Raw genomic sequence first — 14,448 nt, forward strand, 5'->3', positions numbered from 1 at the left:
AGTCTATAAAAGATAGAAATTGACAAGCTTTTTACTTTAAATCATATATCCCTTACAAAGGCATAATACCAGAGTGTGCTAAAGCAGAAATCTAAATCTAGGGAGTGGGAATTATAATAAAAAATCAAAATGCAAAAAACATATAAAGCGGGTAGTATGGCAACGAATAGTTGGGATGTGAGGGTCCAATGAGCCATTTTTCCTGAACATCAGGATATGTATTAGGCAATGGCCAGTAGGAAACCAACATTACTTTTGGCCGGCTCAAACACCACACACAGCAGAGTCACACCAGTGGCGCACCAAAACTTGAAAAGTGCATGGAGGGGTGCCCTTGCACTCTTCGGATCCAGTCAGGAGCTCTCAGGCCCGCCCATGCACAGTGTTGGGGGTGAGGGGGACTTGATCTCGGAAGCCCTCCTGCACCGCAGGGGCTATTGTTACGCCACTGAGTCACACCAGAACAGAGATTGAGAAATTATGCAAAGTGGGCCTCCAATCAGGGGAACAACTGAAGCCAAATTTCAGGGGTGGGGGGTGGGGGGCGGGGGGGCTAATACTTCCATCAATGGGGCAGGACAAGAATTTCCAGAAGTGGAGTACGAGCTATCCTCATAGCCAATATGAGAATAACAAGGGACAAACCGTGCAATTTAAACATATTGGACAAACTTGATATTGTAAAAAGATTTTACACTGTTCTCAAGCTACTCATAGTGATCTTTGAAAAACTTTTTCGGTGCACTGACTATTAAAAACAGCTTCTATAAATTTGAATTTCAAAGCACATAAGACATGTTTTCACAAAGGTATTTCAAGGCAACACCCTTTTTGCCAATTCCCTGATTTCTTCTGTGCAGGACAATGTGCTTGTGAAATATTTCTAATTGAAAGTCCAGAAATATTCCCCTGCCCCAGAAACGACTGAAGGCACAATTTAGTTTACCCAATTGGATGTTGCAAAATGTGCATGGGTGAAGCTGCCCTTACTTAGGTACAGGTCTGAAAATATTAGGCTCTTTGGCAGTGCTTAATTTGAGCTGGTGGTTGCAGGTGGAGCCCACTTGCACTAATTTTTGGGGTCCTGCACTAATTTTTCCTCATCAGACTTTGCTCCAGAACAAGAGAGAGAAAAATACGAAAAGTGGAAAGCCGAAATATAAAGATGGAAAAATTATTACAAAACGAGAAAGCAAAAATTATATAGAACCTGCAAGAGTGAGATAAGGGGGCAGGGAGTGACTGGTGATAGATGAAAGTGACAAATGCAAAAACAACAGTTGATGGACAGCATGCAGAACAATGTCATACATTCACCCCAGTACAGAGATCTGGGCCTAAATCCATCGTTTTTTTGCACTCCACACCACCCCAGTTCAGACATGGCCATATGCAAATCAGCCTTGACCCTGTGCCTCATGGGAACAGTCCAGCCCGAACTGCCAAGCCATGTCTTTCCTGGACCGGAATCAAGCATCCTAGGACCGGTTTCTGGCTATCAGCCTTCATCAGCTAGGATAGCTTGACTCCAGTGGTGTGGAGAGCACGGGACTCACGTCTGAGCATACCCTTCCAACTCTGGGTGACAAATGCAAAAACAACAGTTGATGGACAGAATGCAGAACAATGTCATACATTCACCCCAGTACAGAGATCTGGGCCTAAATCTATCGTTTTTTTGCACTCCACACCACCCCAGTTCAGACATTGCCATATGCACATCAGCCTTGACCCTGTGCCTCATGAGAACAGTCCAGACCGGACTGCCAAGCCATGTCTTCCCTGTACCGGAATCAAGCATCCTAGGACCGGTTTCTGGCTATCAGCCGTCATCAGCCAGGATAGCTTGACTCCAGTGGTGTGGAGAGCACGGGACTCACGTCTGAGCATACCCTTCCCACTCGGGGTGACAAATGCAAAAACAACAGTTGATGGACAGAATGCAGAACAATGTCATACATTCACCTCAGTACAGAGATCTGGGCCTAAATCCATCGTTTTTTGCACTACACACCACCCCAGTTCAGACATGGCCATATGCAAATCAGCCTTAACCCTGTGCCTCATGGGAACAGTCCAGCTCGAACTGACAAGCCATGTCTTCCCTGGACCGGAATCAAGCATCCTAGGACCGGTTTCTGGCTATCAGCCGTCATCAGCCAGGATAGCTTGACTCCAGTGGTGTGGAGAGCACGGGAGCATACCCTTCCCACTCGTCATTTGTCCGAGTGGGACGGGTAAGCTCAGACGTGAGTCCCATGCTTTCCATTCCACTGGAATCAAGCTATCCAGGCTGAAAGCCCGAAACCGGTCCTTGGATGCTTGTTTCCTGTCCAGGGAGGGCCTGGCCTGGCAGTTCGGGCTGGACTGTTCCCATGAGGCACAGGGTCAAGGTTGATTTGCGTTTGGCTGTGTTCAAACTGGAATGGCATGTTGAGCAAAAAAACGATGGATTTGAGCCCAGATCTCTGTACTGGGGTGAATGTATGACATTGTTCTGCATTCTGTCCATCAACTGTTGTTTTTGCATTTGTCACTCCGAGTGGGACGGGTATGCTCAGACGTGAGTCCCGTGCTCTCCATGCCACTGGAATCAAGCTATCCAGGCTGATGAGGGCTGAAAGCCCGAAAACGGTCCTTGGATGCTTGTTTCCAGTCCAGGGAGGATCTGGCTTGGCAGTTCGGGCTGGACTGTTCCCATGAGGCACAGGGTCAAGACTGATTTGCATTTGGCTGGGTTCAAACTGGAATGGCATGGTGAGCAAAAAAACTATGGATTTAGGCCCAGATCTCTGTACTGGGGTGAATGTATGACATTGTTCTGCATTCTGTCCATCAACTGTTGTTTTTGCGATAGATGAAAGTGACACACAGTAGAATCAAGCCTTGACAGTGTTGGTATTCAGCTCTCCTAACATTTGAAATTGCTGAGCAAAACTTTGGGCCCGGCCTTTATGATTTTATGAATTAAGGACTGCTTTGTGGGTTACCACACGTGAAGTTGGGGCAGATAGCTAGTAAATCCTAGGTTTAATTCCCCAAATACCTTTCCATCTTCCACAGTTGTGTGCGAATGAGTTGGTAATATTACTGCATGTAAATGCACTACCACACACTAAAAAAACAATGTTATTGTTAGCATGCCACATTGAACAGTTCTGAGTATATATGTAAACATATTGAGCCACATTGAGTAGGAATGCACCAAGCGGTTGTCGATGAGCTGGGAGACAAGTTGATTTGTAGGAAGTATTATGGGCAGCGTTGCCATTTTGAAAGGCGGAGATCTAGCTAACTACAGATACAAAGTTATTTTTTAAGAAAATGTGTCCAATTCCAAGTACCTGTAGAGATGGACAGAATCAAAAGCTAGGGAGCGGTCAAGTAATAGGCGTGCGGTACTCCATTTGAACCCATTCCAGTGTTTAAATCAACCCATGTGGAAGTCAGTGCTGCTTTTATGCCACAGCCATACCAGAATCTGTTTTGGTAATCTAAGAGAAGGTTACGTTCTTCAATGAACGTAGGTATTTGTCTTGACGCTAAGCTTTCAATCTATTTGCCTGTAAACAGTTTGTTATTGTCTGAAAGTTAGAAGGAGACCTTGTTTGAAAGCCTCTTTGCTTTAGGGAGTTCTTTTAGAAGAGACCTTTATCCAAGGAGTTGTTGATAGTTCTGGCTAGATCAGTTGCAGAGCTATTAAAGAGGATATTCTTGCATAAAAGAGGGTTGGAGGGGGGTCTAAAATCATGTAAAGGTTTGAAGTAATGCAGGTGTGCCAGGCACACAGCAAGGTAAAGTCTAGAGGCCTTTGACTGTGTTGCCAAGGCATCAGAATTTCCTACGGTACTGCCACTTTAGTTTACTGTGGTTAGAATATCCTTTTACCTGTGAACTCTTCCAGTGGGTTTGACATCTAGAGGCCCATCGTCACCTCTCCCTGTTCAGATCGTCTCTCATGTTTAGGTCTCTTCACCATGGTCTACTCTTCAGCCCACAGGTCATCTCTACAGGATATAGGACAGGTTCCTCTGAAGCAAGACTTGGCTTCAGTCAGCTCTCCCAGCTACCAACTCATAATTCTAAAGCAAAGTCCGACAGGAAAATTGTGCACTCCCTAGCTGCATGGAGTCACTGTCGTTCACTTACTAAGATTTCAGTGAAAGTCCTAGGCACAATGGGTTCATATAGGAACTGTGTAAGATTATTGGCAATAAATGCATGAGAGGAAAGAAATGGAAACTACGATTTTGAATAAAACTGAGTGGGTTAAAAAAACACTGCACTGCTTCTGGATAACGAATTATGTCATGGCAACCCATGACATAACTCCATATAGTAGTCTAGAAAAATGTAGATACTTTTATAGTGCTGTGATGTGCAGAATATTGGAAACAAACTAACCTACTCTTTAAAAATTAATATCACAGCATCCAATTGATCTTATGAAATGCTTAACTGCTTTGGCAAACACGGTTTTATATCCAGTAACACTTTGCATCTTGCGATTTTCAGACCTAAAACACAATGTAAAAAAATAAAAATAAACACGCTCTCCCTAATGAAGCATTGAGGTGGATGGAAAGCCAGGAATGGCCATAGGTGTCACACAGTAGAATGGGCATCTATGCAAAAAGTTTATAAACAAGTTTCATTTTGTTATTTTTGGCCTAATTCCGTGTCATGTGTAGATGTTAGAAATCAAGTGATAAATGTCAAACATTCAAACTCTAAACTACTGAAGCTTGCTAAAATGGACTTCCCACCACATTGACAGGTCCAGGGGGCTATTGGACCAATGCTATAGCATCACTTACAACTCTTTGGTCGCGATGTGTAATAACAGCAACTGAATGTGTCTGATCTGAGAAGATGAACAGAAAACCTCAATGCTGGCACCTGTGTTCCCATGCAGAGCGGAAGCTTTGGTGTGCTTTCATGAGCCCCAGCCACTTAGCTTAATTACTGTTGAAATGTGTGCCAAAGAAGCTGGTGCTGGTGCACTTAGCCTCAGACAGTTCTCCACTGCGGTACCTGCCGCCATAGAGCACTGCCATCATGTAGGCCAACAGGTTCAATCACTGATCTACACCATGGCTTCGGCAACCATGAAAACACCAGCTCCCTCTGCAGGCCAAGGGAGCTCAGGTGAAGGATTAAAAATTAACTCTAGAGCCAGTGCTACGTCACCACCTGCAATGCACAATCGACCTAAGTCACCACTTTATTCCATCCCAGCTCACAGTCTCTGTCCTATTGCTTCATCCTTAACCTCTTGTGCCTGCTTCCCCCTTCTGCAGCATTTGCCTGCTTTCTCTTTCTGTTCCAAATAAACACTTGCTTCCAGCTTATCCCCACAGCCTCAGACTGATCCTCAGTCTGATCCTCAGTCTCTCACCCTCCCCCAAAGCCTCAGCTTTGTTCTCCCTCCTTTCTCCATCACTCTCCCCTCTTGCACCGGCCACATAGTTACAGATGGGACTGACTAGGTATCTAGGGCCTAATGTACAAGGCCATTGCTCCACCAGTGCGTAATTTGTTTGTGACGCACCGCGGTGCAGTATGCCTGCTCCTATTCACAAGACCATGCAAAGTCACCCTGCGTGACTTTTCATGGCCTTGTAAATATGGGCATCTTTCACACATTACTCTGCGTGAAAGGGGCGTTCCATGGGTGTTGCTGTGGGTGTTCCCAGGCAACATCCATGGAACCTGACACATTCCTAGATTTATAAAGTTTTGTAGAGCTGGGAATGCGTCAGAATCCTACGGCTCCCCAGGGGAGTTGTAGGAGTTGCGCATCGAGGAGAAATAGTTTTATTTCTCATTTTTTAATTTTTCTATGCTTGCTGCATTCTGCAGCACGCATAGCAAGATGAAAATGCCACCAATTATTGTTTTTGTGCAAGAAAGGGTCCCTTCCTGCACAAACAAAAATCATCCCCACATCGCAAGGGTGCCTGTACTGGCACATGGCAGCCAATTGTGCACAAGCACAAGGGAAAGCACTAAGATGCATTGTGTTAATACAACGTAACCCTGTGCCTTTATAATGACGCAGCTCAGCACAGCAAAATGGCTTGTGGCGCAGCACCATTTTCTTTGTAAATGAAGCCCCTAGTTTTGAGGAAAGACAGATATTTTGCAGGTGCCTTGTAGAAATGTGTATATTTATGACAGTTGGGTAATTTTTAGGTCTTGCCTGTGAAAGAGCATGTGCTGCTTGCGCATGCACTCTAGCTTGCAAGACATATGTTATACAACAATGGGCTTTGCCAATGCTTGTTCTGTCTCCAGCATAAGAGGTGAGCTCATATAAATATTGGATGATAGTGAATAGTGTGAGTGAATGGAGTGTGAGTTTTGTGAGTGAAGGGTGGGAGGTGTGCCGATGTGAGTGCAGGGCGAGCTACATGAGTGAGAGGAGTGCATACAGAGTGAGAGTAATGAGTGCAGGGTGGTTGGTGTGAGCTGTGTAAATGCAGAGTGAGTTATGTGCCTGTGTGTACTGGGGGACCAGTGTGCCTGTGTGAGTGCAGTGTGAGCGGCATGAGTGAAGGGTGAGCTGTGATAGTGAGCTCATGGTGAGAGAAGTTAGTGCAGGGTGAGTGGTGTGTCCCTGTGAGTTCTGGCAGACTATTGTGCATGTGTGCAAGAAGAGTGAATGCAGGCTTAGCAGGGTGTCTGTGTGAGTGCAGAGTGAGAGAAGGGAGTGCAGGGTGAGTGGTATGAGTTCAGGGTGAGTGTTGAATCTGTTTGAGTGTTGTGAGTTTAGGGTGCGTGGTGAGCCCATGTGAGTGAAGGATGAGCTGTGTGAGTGACCAGAGTGCCTATGTAAGTGCAGGATGAGTGATGTGCCCATTTGCGATGTTTTAAACACCCCTTTAGCCCCCTTTCTTGCCCTCTCTTCACTCCCTGGTCTCTGTTGACACACATCAACAAAACCTTCATCTGCATGAGGCAGCTAAGTTATTGGAGATTTAGGTGCGCTGTGGGGCACCGGGGATGTATGTGTTTAGGAGCCAGTCCCTGATCTTCCACGTACTGACCAGTGAATACAAACGGGATCGCCTTCTGCCACATTTAATTCACTACCATCAGCAAGGGCGCCAAATTTCTGACCACCCACACCCTGGGTACTATCTTCCCTAAGGCCAGCTCTGTGTTGAATGCTTGAACTCTGTTGGAGGGGATGGTCTCTCAAAAGTCGCCTAGGAGAAGGTGGTTGTCAAGGTGTTTGGTGCTATATTACGTGCACCATCATCCCACTGCACGGGACACTTGAATACTGTGGTTTCGTTGGGGACTACATCTCCCAGGCGTCCCTGGGGTCCAGGAGAAGGAGGAGGTGGCCAGTACATTTGTTTGGTGCTACATAAGGCACCACTTCATCTCTCTGTGCATGACGTGGATAGGCAAAGCTAGAGGCTGGACACCGCCCCTTTTCATGTGAGTTTTTTTCCTTCCTTCTCATTTCTTTATCCACTACGGGCAAGAGAAAGCTGTCAAATCCCTTGCACTCTTTGTATTGTGCTTACTAAGAAACTAAGATCCACTTGAACTTGTTATAAATGTATTGCCCATGCTGTGGCATAATTGAGGAAGACATAGCTGACATCGAACAGTGTATTATTACTGTTGCACCTACTGCTAGGGTGACCATCCATCTGTAGATTTCATGGACCGTCCATTACTTGGATCTCACACCCATTATGATCCCTTTTATGGGCGCATTTTGTCTTTAATTTTGTGTATTGCAGCAAAGCTGCACTGTTTCTCTGCGAGAAGCCTCAGAGTTCTGTAGAAAGCCCTGTTGGGGCTGGCTCGTACTTCTCATCTTTGGTCAAAAGCGGCCCCTCCCTGGCCTAAAACAGACTGTGATAGACCCATTGGCAGCCTCTATGCTGGCTGATTATCATATACAGAATGACAATGGGCCAGTATGGACAGTTACAGCATGTAGTGGGCCTCCTCCTGATCTGGGCTATAGCAGTGCATTCTTCTGTTGTACAGGGCTTGTTCTAACACACCGGGGGCAAGCTCTGTGAGTAGGAGGAGGGACTACATTTTGAAATAGCTTACATAGACTCCATGGTTCCTTGTGTGCCTGTAATTTTTGGGCTTTAAAAAAATGTCAGCTTAATTGTGGCGATCTGCTAGAGACTGCTAGCTGCAGATTCCTTACCTTTGCATTTCCCAGGCGTCAGGCTGGATCCAGAAACTATTGCTGAGCAATTCCCCTTGCGCGCAACATCAGGTGGCTCCATTTAGCTCCACGTGACGTTGTCAGCTTTGTTAGTGTCAGTTATTGTAATTGTATAGTATTGTAATTGTATTTATATAGCGCTTACTACCCCTGAAGAGGCGTCGAAGCGCTTTTTCGGCGGGTAGCAAGCTACTCCGGGACCCATAGAGGATTAGTGTTGAATTAGTATAGTGAAACATGCAGGTACATTTTAAGTGGTGGATAGGTTAGTCAGTTATTTGGATTTGGAATGATAGCAGAAGGATAGAAGAGGAAAAAAAGGTTTGTATTTATATAGCGCTTGTTACCCCTGATGGGGTGTTGAAACATGCTATTCAGGAAGCCCATAAAGGATTAGTGGTGAATTAATATGGTGACATATGAAAGTAATTTCAGTGGTGGATATTAGTCAGTTATTTGGAGTGGGAAGGATAGTGGAGGGATAAAAGGGGAAGAAAGGTTTGCATTCATATAGCACTTGTTACCCCTGATGGATGTTGAAGCGCTTTTCTGGCGAGTAGCAAGCCACTCCGGAACTCATAAAGGATTAGTGTTGAAAACTAGTATAGTAAAATACGAAGTAATTTGAGTAGTGGATATGTTATTCAGTTATTTGGGTAGAGAAGGGTAGGTGGCAGGGTAGTGAAGGGAAAGAGGTTTGTATTTATATAGCGCTTGCTACCCCTGATGGGGTTTTGAAGCGCAAGGAACACACTACTCTGGAACCCATCAGGATTAGTGTTGAATTAGTATGGTGAAACATGAAAGTAATTTTAGTGGTGGATATGTTAGTCAGTTATTTGGATTGAGAAGGGTTGGGGAGGGGTAGAAAAGAGGGAAAAGTTTAGAAAGGTTTGTTTTGGGGCATCGGTATAATAAAAGAGGTGTAAGATGATTCAAGGAGGGGTAGAGTAGGTGGAAGTCTAGAAAGGGTTATTTTGGGGATCATAGGAGTGGTATGGGGTTTGGGGTTAAATGAGAGAGTGGATGTAGAGGATATATTGAGCGAAGTATAGGCTGAGAAAGAGGGACGTGCATTGGAAATGCTAAATTAGTGATAATATATAGATCCATAAGTACATTGAAAGGATATAGATGCATAATGGAGGTATGTATATTGTTTAGCATTTCTGGCCCTGGCCCTTGTCAGTCTCGAACAGGCTCAAACAGGCAACTGCCCTTGTCCTCTCCGCCTTTAACAGGCTCAAACAGGCAACTGCCCTTGTCCTCTCCGCCCTTAACAGCCTCAAACAGGCAACTGCCCTTGTCTTCTCCGCCCTTAGCCTCGACGCCTGGGCTGAGATGCCCTAAGCCTGGCCTTTTATAGCCCTAGTAATCGGGTGACCCCATCAGCCAATGGGAACCCTAGCCCTGACACTATCCAATCACAACACTAGCCCTAAAAATCTAGAACCAATAGGAGACCAGGACCTTACAGCCAATCTTAGCCCTAGTCGAAGCACCAAATCAGTTCAAAAACCCTAATCTCTACGTACAATAGAGGCCCTAGCCCTACCAGTAGTCCCACCCCAAGTCCAAGCAACCAATGGCACAGTAAGCCCTTGTCCCTATGTCCAATAGAAAGCCTAACCTTACTCTAGTCCCACAACCAGTCCGGCAACCAATCACACCAGAAGCCATATTCGCTACTTCCAATTAAAAGTCTAACCCTAGCCCTAGTCCCAACAACCAATAACACAGGAAACCCTAGTCCCTAATTCCAATAGAAATCCTAACCCTAGTCCCAGCCCTACATTGATTGAATCACAGACCCAGAAACCAATCAGAACACTCAAATACCCAACCAATGAGGACACTAACCCTAATCCAATATAAACATCATATACAACCACCAATCAGTGTACACATGTACCAAATAATATCAGACCATATAAAGTCCCAGCGACCTCAGACAAGGTTTGCTGGCCAGGGAGTTGGAAGCTGCTTTTCCTGTTCAGAATCTCCTAGGAGACAGACCTGCTCAATCCACACTTTGGACTAATGCAGGTAAAGGCCTCACTAACTTGAAATCTAACAATACTGTTTGAATAAAACTTTACTCCCTCTACTGGCCAAAACCCGAAGTGCACAGTCCCTAATAAACACAGTTTAAACAGCTCACAGAAGTACACTCTGATGTAGAATATCCCTGTTGCTGGGGGGGGGGGGGGGGGCAGGGGGGCTGGTTTCACTGGCTTGTGAGCACAAAATGGTGGCTGGGGTGCACTGTTTTAAAATACAGGTCTTAGCACAGAGCAAAGGAGAAATTTGGAAGGAAAACTGAAAGTCATCAGCATTGAGAGGGAAAAACTACAGAGTTTGGACTGCAAATCCCACAATTCAACATGTTAAATAGAAGCAATCATGGGCAGGAAAAAACACAAGTTTAAAACACAAAACAGGTGATAAAATATCCAATAACAGGCAGGTTAAAACTATTTTACACTGTAACAACCACAGGTAAAGACCGAAATCACAGAAACGGAAAATTGTTTTTTAAAAACTTTTGTTTTGGGGAAGAGACAGCACTTGTCTGCCTCCTTACCACTTCTTGGACTCTGCTCACTGCAATCTGGGGCACAGGGAGGCTGCAACTCACAAGATGGAGGAGAATGATTAGGGGTGCACCCAACAAGGCCTAAGTGGCCAGTTAAGCACCAAACCGGTAAGAGCTACCCCTCTGCCTCTTTTTGGCAGGCTTTTTTCTCAGCTTTTTTCGAAAGGTTTGGATTCCGACTTCCTGTGCAAAGGGATGTCTTTGATAAAGACAGGTTTCGAGCCATGCTCGACTTGTTCCTACATGATGTCGCAGTTCGGGCTGGACTGTTCCCATGGGGCACAGGGTCAAGACGGATTTGCATATGGCTGGGTTCAAACTGGAATGGCATGGTGAGCAAAAAAACGATGGATTTAGGCCCAGATCTCTGTACTGGGGTGAATGTAATCACAGGTTCTACTGTTATCATTTTATTTGTACTGAATTTCCCAACCTCAGAAGCATGAACGCCTAAATAAGTCTTACTGAGATTCAATCTCATAACCTGCAGATCATGGAAGATGTGAGATACATTTTTAATGTGATGCAATATCTTGCTGGCATCCTGAGCTTGACTCATCTAATCAGAATGCTTAGAATGCTTGCATTAAGTAACTACTATTTGCCTGCCTTGTAGTATTAATGTTGGGGACATGAAGCGTATGGAAACAGCATTGGAATGCGCTCACTAGTAATCTCCCCATCACTTACACCACCGCATCCACCACCACCGCATCCACCACCACATCCACCGCCACATCCACCACCACCACATCCACCACCACCACATCCACCACCACCACATCCACCACCACCACATCCACCACCACCACATCCACCACCACATCCACCACCACATCCACCACCACATCCACCACCACATCCACCACCACCACATCCACCACCACTACATCCACCACCGCATCCACCACCACCTAATCCACCACCACTACATCCACCACCACTACATCCACCACCACTACATCCACCACCACCACATCCACCACCACCACATCCCCCACCACATCCACCGCCACATCCACCACCACCACATCCACCACCACCACATCCACCGCCACATCCACCACCACCACATCCACCACCACTACATCCACCACCGCATCCACCACTACTACATCCACCACCGCATTCACCACCACTACATCCACCGCCACATCCACCACCACCACATCCACCACCACCACATCCACCGCCACATCCACCACCACCACATCCACCACCACTACATCCACCACCGCATCCACCACGACTACATCCACCACCGCATCCACCACCACTACATCCACCACCGCATCCACCACCACCACATCCACTGCATCCACCATCACATCCACCATCACATCCACCATGACATCCACCGCCACATACACCGCCACATCCACCGCATCTACCATCACATCCACCATCACATCCACCATCACATCCACCGCCACATCCACCACCATCGCGTCACCACCACATCCACCACCATCGCATCCACCACCATCGCATTCACCACCACATTCACCACCACATCCACCACCACATCCACCTGACAAAGGTATTAATTTTGCAATTTTCAAAACCAACACATAAATAAAAAATAAAAAAACTTTCCTAATGCGAGACCTATTGCATTTTCAATGCTTGTTTTTGCATTTGTCACCCCGAGTGGGACGGGTATGCTCAGACGTGAGTCCCGTGCTCTCCATGCCACTGGAATCAAGCTATCCAGGCTGATGAGGGCTGAAAGCCCGAAACCGGTCCTTGGATGCTTGTTTCCAGTCCAGGGAGGACCTGGCTTGGCAGTAAGGGCTGGACTGTTCCCATGGGGCACAGGGTCAAGACTTATTTGCATATGGCTGGGTTCAAACTGGAATGGCATGGTGAGCAAAAAAACGATGGATTTAGGCCCAGATCTCTGTACTGGGGTGAATGTATGACATTGTACTACATTCTGTCCATCCCCTGTTGTTTTTGCATTTGTCACCCCGAGTGGGACGGGTATGCTCAGACGTGAGTCCCGTGCTCTCCAAGCCACTGGAATCAAGCTATCCAGGCTGATGAGGGCTGAAAGCCCGAAACCGGTCCTTGGATGCTTGTTTCCAGTCCAGGGAGGACCTGGCTTGGCAGTTCGGGCTGGACTGTTCCCATGGGGCACAGGGTCAAGACTGATTTGCATATGGCTGGGTTCAAACTGGAATGGCATGGTGAGCAAAAAAACGATGGATTTAGGCCCAGATCTCTGTACTGGGGTGAATGTATGACATTGTTCTACATTCTGTCCATCCCCTGTTGTTTTTGTATTTGTCACCCCGAGTGGGACGGGTATGCTCAGACGTGAGTCCCGTGCTCTCCATGCCACTGGAATCAAGCTATCCAGGCTGATGAGGGCTGAAAGCCCGAAACCGGTCCTTGGATTCTTGTTTCCAGTCCAGGGAGGACCTGGCTTGGCAGTTCGGGCTGGACTGTTCCCATGGGGCACAGGGTCAAGACTGATTTGCATATGGCTGGGTTAAACTGGAATGGCATGGTGAGCAAAAAAAGATGTATTTAGGCCCAGATCTCTCTACTGGGGTGAATGTATGACATTGTTCTACATTCTGTTCATACCCTGTTGTTTTTGCATTTGTCACCCCGAGTGGGACGGGTATGCTCAGACGTGAGTCCCATGCTCTCCATGCCACTGGAATCAAGCTATCCAGGCTGATGAGGGCTTAAAGCCCGAAACCGGTCCTTGGATGCTTGTTTCCAGTCCAGGCAGGACCTGGCTTGGCAGTTCGGGCTGGACTGTTTATTTATTTATTTATTTATATCATTTATAAAGCGCGCTGTTACCGGGCGGTGTCCTGGCGCTGAAACGATATGTTTTCTCCACTATAGAACAGGTTGTTTTTGTTATTTATTTTTTTTCTTTTACAGGTCAAAGAGCCATGTTTTGATGTTTTTCCTAAAACTCAGCAAATTAGTGCTTTGTTTCAGTGGCAAGGGCAGTTTGTTCCAAATGGTGGAGCCTCCAAAGATAAAGCTACGTCCTCCCCATCGAGCTTTCTTGATCCGATCAATCTTAATTAGCCCTTTGTTAGCTGATTTTAGCTGTGTGCCAGGCGTGTATCATTGGAAATGTTGTTGAAGGAAGGATGGACCAAGTCCATTCATTGCCTTGAACACCATACATAGTGATTTAAACATAATACGTTTCCGTATTGGGAGCCAATGCAATTTCCTCAATTCCTGAACCACCGGTGCAAATTTGGGTAGGCCGGTGATCAGTCGAGCAGCAGCATTTTGCAGCATCTGCAGTTTATTGAGGGTCCCTTGCTGAGCTTGCAGAAAGAGGCTATTGCAGTAATCAAGGCGGGACAGCACAAGTGCTGTCACCACCATTTTCCTGCTGCTGACAGATAGAAAAGGGAGAATTTTCCTAATAGTTTTCATTGTCCAGTGAATGGAGGATGTTAGGGCATTGACTTGTGGTTTAAAAGATAGTTGCTTATCAATGAGCACACCCAGGTTTTTTACTGTCGTGGCTGGAATGGGTGGTGCTCCCATTTCTTGAGGCCACCAGTTGGGGGTCCAGAGATTAGCGTCATTGCCAAAAAGAAGAACCTCAGTTTTTGAGCAATTCAATTTAAGGCAATTAGTAGCCATCCATGAACTCACTGCA

General features: G+C 46.2%; 1 protein-coding gene across 3 annotated transcripts in view; it reads left to right on the forward strand.

Moving 5' to 3' along the window:
* EXOC2 (exocyst complex component 2) overlaps positions 1-14,448 on the forward strand; it is a 948,514-nt gene that overhangs the window by 833,420 nt on the left and 100,646 nt on the right. The gene's annotated exons all lie outside the window — the stretch shown is intronic.

Source organism: Lissotriton helveticus, chromosome 4_1, assembly GCF_964261635.1.
Source record: "Lissotriton helveticus chromosome 4_1, aLisHel1.1, whole genome shotgun sequence".
Classification (NCBI taxonomy): Eukaryota; Metazoa; Chordata; class Amphibia; order Caudata; family Salamandridae; genus Lissotriton; species Lissotriton helveticus.